The sequence below is a fragment of the Oncorhynchus keta genome, unplaced genomic scaffold (genome assembly GCF_023373465.1).
Source record: "Oncorhynchus keta strain PuntledgeMale-10-30-2019 unplaced genomic scaffold, Oket_V2 Un_contig_3659_pilon_pilon, whole genome shotgun sequence".
NCBI lineage: Eukaryota > Metazoa > Chordata > Actinopteri > Salmoniformes > Salmonidae > Oncorhynchus > Oncorhynchus keta.
Window position 1 is genome coordinate 57010 of NW_026287358.1, and position 7991 is coordinate 65000.

Here is a 7991-nt window from a genome sequence, read left to right on the forward strand (position 1 = left end):
CTCCTGAAGTGTACACTCCTTCACTAGGCATACTAGGCTTCACAAATGATCTCTCCTTCCTCCTGAAGTGTACACTCCTTCACTAGGCATACTGCCACACAAATGATCTCTCCTTCCTCCTGAAGTGTACACTCCTTCAAGGCATACTGCCCACAAATGATTCTCCTGGGATTGGTGTACAGGCCCTTCACAGGCATACTGCCACACAATGATCTCTCCTTCCTCCTGAAGTGTCACTCCTTCACTAGGCATACTGCCACACAAATGATCTCTCCTTCCTCCTGAAGTGTACACTCCTTCACTAGGCCTACTGCCCACAAATGATCTCTCCTTCCTCCTGAAGTGTACAGGCTCCTTCACTGGCATACTGCCCACAAATGATCTCTCCTTCCTCCTGAAGTGTACACTCCTTCACTAGGCATTCTGCCACACAAATGATCTCTCCTTCCTCCTGAAGTGTACACCCTTCACTAGGCATACTGCCACACAAGTCAGAAATCATTGGATTGGTGTCTGTGGTGACATGGGCTAGAGATTCTGGGATATGACCCAGCCCTTCTCCTGGTCAAATGTATAGAATTCTGGGAAGTCCAGGCCCTGTCTCAGTGGCTTCAAGGCTGTGGAGAGATCTGGGATTGAGTCCAGGCCCTGTCTCAGTGGTCCAAGGCTGTCAAATTCTGGGAGGCAAGATAATCTCAGTAGCTATAAAGTAGAGATTGTAGACTTAGTCCAGGCCCTCTTCTTCTTCTTCTTCTTTTCCTGGCTGTTAAATAAGGCTGTGCCGCAAATATAGAGATTCTGGGATTGAGTCCAGGCCCGGGTCTCAGTGGTCCAAGGCTGTGCCGCTAGAGATTCTGGGATTGAGTCCAGGCCCTGTCTCAGTGGTCTAAGGCTGTGCCGCTAGAGATTCTGGGATTGAGTCCAGGCCCTGTCTCAGTGGTCTAAGGCTGTGCCGCTAGAGATTCTGGGATTGAGTCCAGGCCCTGTCTCAGTGGTCTAAGGCTGTGCCGCTAGAGATTCTGGGATTGAGTCCAGGCCCTGTCTCAGTGGTCTAAGGCTGTGCCGCTAGAGATTCTGGGATTGAGTCCAGGCCCTGTCTCAGTGGTCTAAGGCTGTGCCGCTAGAGATTCTGGGATTGAGTCCAGGCCCTGTCTCAGTGGTCCAAGGCTGTGCCGCTAGAGATTCTGGGATTGAGTCCAGGCCCTGTCTCAGTGGTCCAAGGCTGTGCCGCTAGAGATTCTGGGATTGAGTCCAGGCCCTGTCTCAGTGGTCTAAGGCTGTGCCGCTAGAGATTCTGGGAATGAGTCCAGGCCCTGTCTCAGTGGTCCAAGGCTGTGCCGCTAGAGATTCTGGGAATGAGTCCAGGCCCTGTCTCAGTGGTCCAAGGCTGTGCCGCTAGAGATTCTGGGATTGAGTCCAGGCCCTGTCTCAGTGGTCTAAGGCTGTGCCGTTAGAGATTCTGGGATTGAGTCCAGGCCCTGTCTCAGTGGTCTAAGGCTGTGCCGCTAGAGATTCTGGGATTGAGTCCAGGCCCTGTCTCAGTGGTCTAAGGCTGTGCCGCTAGAGATTCTGGGAATGAGTCCAGGCCCTGTATCAGTGGTCCAAGGCTGTGCCGCTAGAGATTCTGGGATTGAGTCCAGGCCCTGTCTCAGTGGTCTAAGGCTGTGCCGCTAGAGATTTTGGGAATGAGTCCAGGCCCTGTCTCAGCTGACCGGGAGACTCATGAGGCGGCGCACAATTTCCCCAGCGACGTCCGGGTCGGGGTAGGGTTTGGCCGGCAGGGATGTCCTTGTCCCATCATGCACTAGCGGCTCCTGTGGGCGCCATGCACGCTGACACGGTTGCCAGGTGTACGGTGTTTCCTCCGACACATTGGTGCTACTGGCGTCAAGGGATAAGTGGGCATTGTGTTAAGAAGCAATGCTGCTGGGTTGTATTTCGGAGGACGCACGGCTCTCGACCTTTGTCTCTCCCGAGGGGAGCCAGACCAATCAGAAGGAGTTTTAACCCCACAAAAGGGCTTTATTACAGACAGAAATACTCCTCAGTTTCATCAGCTGTACGGGTGGCTCGTCTCAGACCATCCCGCAGGTAAAGAAGCCAACTGTGGAGGTCCTGGGTTGGCATGGTTACACATTTGTCTGCGGTTGTGAGGCCGGTTGGACGTACCACCAAAGTCTCTAAATCGACATTAGAGGTGGCTTATGGTAGACAAATGAACATTCAATTCTCTGGCAACAGCTCTGGTGGACATTCCCTGCAGTCAGCATGTCAATTCCCTCAAAACTTGAAACATCTGTGGCCTTGTGTTGTTTTGACAAAACTGCACATTTTAGAGTGGCCCTTTTATCTGTCCACGGCGGAAGGTGCACCTGTGTAATGATCACGCTGTTTAATCAGCTTCTTGAAGTGCCACACCTGTCAGGTGGATGGATTATCTTGGCAAAGGAGTGAAATAAGCTTTTTATGAGCGTATGGAACATTTCTGGGATATTTCATTTCAGTTCGTAAAACAAAGTTTGAGAGAAATAAGCTTTTTTGAGCGTATGGAACATTTCAGGGATCTTTTATTTCAGCTCATGAAACGTTGGGTGTATTTTAGACCTAGGCCTACTCCACTATACTTCCACTAGAGGGGATCCTTCAGGTGTATTTTAGACCTAGGCCTACTCCACTATACTTCCACTAGAGGGGATCCTTCAGGTGTATTTTAGACCTAGGCCTACTCCACTATACTTCCACTAGAGGGGATCCTTCAGGTGTATTTTCGACCTAGGCCTACTCCACTATACATCCACTAGAGGGGATCCTTCAGGTGTATTTTAGACCTAGGCCTACTCCACTATACTTCCACTAGAGGGGATCCTCAAGCCCTTATTAACCAACAATCTTAAAAAAAAAAATCAGAGGTGTATTTTAGACCTAGGCCTACTCCAGCAGCTTAAAATATACATCCACTAGGGGGGATCCTTCATTGTATTTTAGACCTAGGCCTACTCCACTATACATCCACTAGAGGGGATCCTTCAGGTGTATTTTAGACCTAGGCCTACTCCACTATACTTCCACTAGAGGGGATCCTTCAGGTGTATTTTAGACCTAGGCCTACTCCACTATACTTCCACTAGAGGGGATCCTTCAGGTGTATTTTAGACCTAGGCCTACTCCACTATACTTCCACTAGAGGGGATCCTTCAGGTGTATTTTAGACCTAAGCCTACTCCACTATACTTCCACTAGAGGGGATCCTTCAGGTGTATTTTAGACCTAGGCCTACTCCACTATACTTCCACTAGAGGGGATCCTTCAGGTGTATTTTAGACCTAGGACTACTCCACTATACTTCCACTAGAGGGGATCCTTCAGGTGTATTTTAGACCTAGGCCTACTCCATTATACTTCCACTAGAGGGGATCCTTCAGGTGTATTTTAGACCTAGGCCTACTCCATTATACTTCCACTAGAGGGGATCCTTCAGGTGTATTTTAGACCTAAGCCTACTCCACTATACTTCCACTAGAGGGGATCCTTCAGGTGTATTTTAGACCTAGGCCTACTCCACTATACTTCCACTGTGAACACACACATTGAACTAAAAGATACTTAAACTACAGCTGTACATTGTTAAAAGGTTCCTAGAGGGGATCCTTCAGGGGTTTCATCACACTGAAACTGGTTTGGGGGGGGGGACACATTTTAATGAATCCTCAAATAACCTTTTGATATTATCAATAATACTCAGCGTAACAATAATATTATCAATAACAACAACACATTTTAGGTGACCAGTGTTTATTATAATTTTAGTGGCCGAGCAGAATTCAAAAATCCAAATGTGAGTCCCAACTCCAAGCAGAGGCCCAACTCCAAGCAGAGGCCCAACTCCAAGCAGAGGCCCAACTCCAAGCAGAGGCCCAACAATTGAACTGGTTTCATATAAGCAGAGGCCCAACTCCAAGCAGAGCCCCAACTCCAAGCAGAGCCCCAACTCCAATGGGTTTATCCTCTGGCATGTTGATGTTCTCTGTATCCACAGACACAATGTTTTTTACACGAGGATGGAATAGGTTTCCTGTTTATATTGATCAGAGGTGTAGGGAGCGTGAAGTCTGTGAGGAACACTGTTTTAAAAAATGATATACAGATAATTAACAAATATGCACATGAAAGTTTTCATTCCTTGTATGAAAACCTTTATGCCTTGGGTAGGTATACCTGGTCTGTACTGAAGAGACCTCTGGGATCGTCGTATGACAGGGAGGAGGGAGATGGCAGCTGCAGTCCTGGAAGGTTCTAGAGAAACCGTTCATTTGAATCCACTATAGAGGACACTGTCCATGTGATCTGAAATCAAATCAAAGTTTATTTGTCACATGCGCCGAACACAACATTGAAACTCTTACAAGCCCTTATTAACCAACAATGCTTAAAAAAAATAGATAAGTAAAAAATGTAAAATAAAAGTAACAAATAATTAAAGAGCAGCTGTAAAATAACAATAGTGAGGCAATATACAGGGGGGCTGTCACGCCTTGGTCATTGTATTTTGTGTTTTCGTTATATATTTGACATGAGTAACCATACGCTGCATTTCGGTCCGACTCTCATTTCTACAAACGAAGAACACGTTACAGGGGCACAGGTTCTGAGGTAATTGAGGTAATATGTACATGTAGGTAGAGTTAAAGACCTGCATAACATTATGAGACAAAACAACCCCATTTGTTCATAGTTGTTCATACAGTACATATGTCTGTATACCTGCAGACACACACAGACAGTGATCCGTTCTGTCATCTGGGCCCAAATGCAGACAACCTTCAACATATTGTTACCTCTTCTTCTGATTCATATCCATTGAACTGGCTCCATGTTCTGTTTTAGAATCACCATTGAACTGGCTCCATGTTCTGTTTTAGAATCACCATTGAACTGGCTCCATGTTCTGCTTTAGAATCACCATTGAACTGGCTCCATGTTCTGTTTTAGAATCACCATTGAACTGGCTCCATGTTCTGTTTTAGAATCACCATTGAACTGGCTCCATGTTCTGCTTTAGAATCACCATTGAACTGGCTCCATGTTCTGTTTTAGAATCACCATTGAACTGGCTCCATGTTCTGTTTTAGAATCACCATTGAACTGGCTCCATGTTCTGCTTTAGAATCACCATTGAACTGGCTCCATGTTCTGTTTTAGAATCACCATTGAACTGGCTCCATGTTCTGTTTTAGAATCACCATTGAACTGGCTCCATGTTCTGCTTTAGAATCACCATTGAACTGGCTCCATGTTCTGTTTTAGAATCACCATTGAACTGGCTCCATGTTCTGTTTTAGAATCACCATTGAACTGGCTCCATGTTCTGCTTTAGAATCACCATTGAACTGGCTCCATGTTCTGCTTTAGAATCACCATTGAACTGGCTCCATGTTCTGTTTTAGAATCACCATTGAACTGGCTCCATGTTCTGTTTTAGAATCACCATTGAACTGGCTCCATGTTCTGTTTTAGAATCACCATTGAACTGGCTCCATGTTCTGCTTTAGAATCACCATTGAACTGGCTCCATGTTCTGTTTTAGAATCACCATTGAACTGGCTCCATGTTCTGTTTTAGAATCACCATTGAACTGGCTCCATGTTCTGTTTTAGAATCACCATTGAACTGGCTCCATGTTCTGCTTTAGAATCACCATTGAACTGGCTCCATGTTCTGCTTTAGAATCACCATTGAACTGGCTCCATGTTCTGTTTTAGAATCACCATTGAACTGGCTCCATGTTCTGTTTTAGAATCACCATTGAACTGGCTCCATGTTCTGCTTTAGAATCACCATTGAACTGGCTCCATGTTCTGTTTTAGAATCACCATTGAACTGGCTCCATGTTCTGCTTTAGAATCACCATTGAACTGGCTCCATGTTCTGCTTTAGAATCACCATTGAACTGGCTCCATGTTCTGTTTTAGAATCACCATTGAACTGGCTCCATGTTCTGTTTTAGAATCACCATTGAACTGGCTCCATGTTCTGCTTTAGAATCACCATTGAACTGGCTCCATGTTCTGTTTTAGAATCACCATTGAACTGGCTCCATGTTCTGTTTTAGAATCACCATTGAACTGGCTCCATGTTCTGCTTTAGAATCACCATTGAACTGGCTCCATGTTCTGTTTTAGAATCACCATTGAACTGGCTCCATGTTCTGTTTTAGAATCACCATTGAACTGGCTCCATGTTCTGTTTTAGAATCACCATTGAACTGGCTCCATGTTCTGCTTTAGAATCACCATTGAACTGGCTCCATGTTCTGTTTTAGAATCACCATTGAACTGGCTCCATGTTCTGCTTTAGAATCACCATTGAACTGGCTCCATGTTCTGCTTTAGAATCACCATTGAACTGGCTCCATGTTCTGCTTTAGAATCACCATTGAACTGGCTCCATGTTCTGCTTTAGAATCACCATTGAACTGGCTCCATGTTCTGTTTTAGAATCACCATTGAACTGGCTCCATGTTCTGCTTTAGAATCACCATTGAACTGGCTCCATGTTCTGCTTTAGAATCACCATTGAACTGGCTCCATGTTCTGTTTTAGAATCACCATTGAACTGGCTCCATGTTCTGTTTTAGAATCACCATTGAACTGGCTCCATGTTCATTTTTAAAGGGGAGAAAGTGTTAATTAAACAACACAGACATTTGCACAAATATGAAAAGATGGTTGGCATCATTAAACAATATCAAATATGAAAAGATGGTTGGCATCATTAAACAATATCAATTTAGATCATAAAACGGAGAAACATGCTGTTGTCTCAAATTCAAATCCACATTTTTCAGTTTGGCAGTTAGGTTCCTTGAAGAACCCCCACCAACTAAAGAGGTTCCTTGAAGAACCCCCACCAACTAAAGAGGTTCCTTGAAGAACCCCCACCAACTAAAGAGGTTCCTTGAAGAACCCCCACCAACTAAAGAGGTTCCTTGAAGAACCCCCACCAACTAAAGTTGTTCCCTGAAGAACCCCCACCAACTAGAGGTTCCCTGAAGAACCCCACCAACTAAAGAGGTTCCTTGAAGAACCCCCACCGACTAAAGTTGTTCCCTGAAGAACCCCCACCAACTAGAGGTTCCTTGAAGAACCCCCACCAACGAAAGAGGTTCCCTGAAGAACCCCCACCAACTAAAGAGGTTCCTTGAAGAACCCCCACCAACTAAAGAGGTTCCTTGAATAACCCCCACCAACTAAAGAGGTTCCCTGAAGAACCCCCACCAACTAAAGAGGTTCCCTGAAGAACCCCCACCAACTAAAGAGGTTCCTTGAAGAACCCCCACCAACTAAAGAGGTTCCTTGAAGAACCCCCACCAACTAAAGAGGTTCCCTGAAGAACCCCCACCAACTAAAGAGGTTCCTTGAAGAACCCCCACCAACTAAAGAGGTTCCCTGAAGAACCCCCACCAACTAAAGAGGTTCCCTGAAGAACCCCCACCAACTAAAGAGGTTCCTTGAAGAACCCCCACCAACTAAAGAGGTTCCTTGAAGAACCCCCACCAACTAAAGAGGTTCCTTGAAGAACCCCCACCAACTAAAGAGGTTCCCTGAAGAACCCCCACCAACTAAAGAGGTTCCTTGAAGAACCCCCACCAACTAAAGAGGTTCCTTGAAGAACCCCCACCAACTAAAGAGGTTCCTTGAAGAACCCCCACCAACTAAAGTTGTTCCCTGAAGAACCCCCACCAACTAAAGAGGTTCCTTGAAGAACCCCCACCAACTAAAGAGGTTCCCTGAAGAACCCCCACCAACTAAAGAGGTTCCCTGAAGAACCCCCACCAACTAAAGAGGTTCCCTGAAGAACCCCCACCAACTAAAGAGGTTCCCTGAAGAACCCCCACCAACTAAAGAGGTTCCCTGAAGAACCCCCACCAACTAAAGAGGTTCCCTGAAGAACCCCCACCAACTAAAGAGGTTCCCTGAAGAATGACACTTTCC

General features: G+C 45.8%; 2 long non-coding RNA genes across 4 annotated transcripts in view; both read left to right on the forward strand.

The window, feature by feature from the left end:
- Positions 1 to 1024: 1024 nt before the first annotated feature.
- On the forward strand, positions 1025 to 3603 carry LOC127924099 (uncharacterized). Of its 3 annotated transcripts, XR_008116742.1 has the most exons (4): positions 1025 to 2759; positions 3031 to 3198; positions 3255 to 3310; positions 3423 to 3603. It is a non-coding gene; the product is annotated as an uncharacterized LOC127924099 (long non-coding RNA). The 3 variants fall into 3 exon arrangements; XR_008116743.1 differs by lacking the exon at positions 3255 to 3310; XR_008116744.1 differs by lacking the exon at positions 3255 to 3310 and having other exon boundaries at positions 3031 to 3142.
- Positions 3604 to 7140: 3537 nt separating this feature from the next.
- LOC127924100 (uncharacterized) overlaps positions 7141 to 7991 on the forward strand; it is a 1050-nt gene continuing 199 nt past the window's right edge. Inside the window, exons 1-3 of the long non-coding RNA XR_008116745.1 lie at positions 7141 to 7316; positions 7379 to 7502; positions 7782 to 7991. The exon at positions 7782 to 7991 is cut by the window's right edge and continues 199 nt beyond it. This is a non-coding gene — a long non-coding RNA (uncharacterized LOC127924100). The remainder of the gene's footprint in view (positions 7317 to 7378; positions 7503 to 7781) is intronic.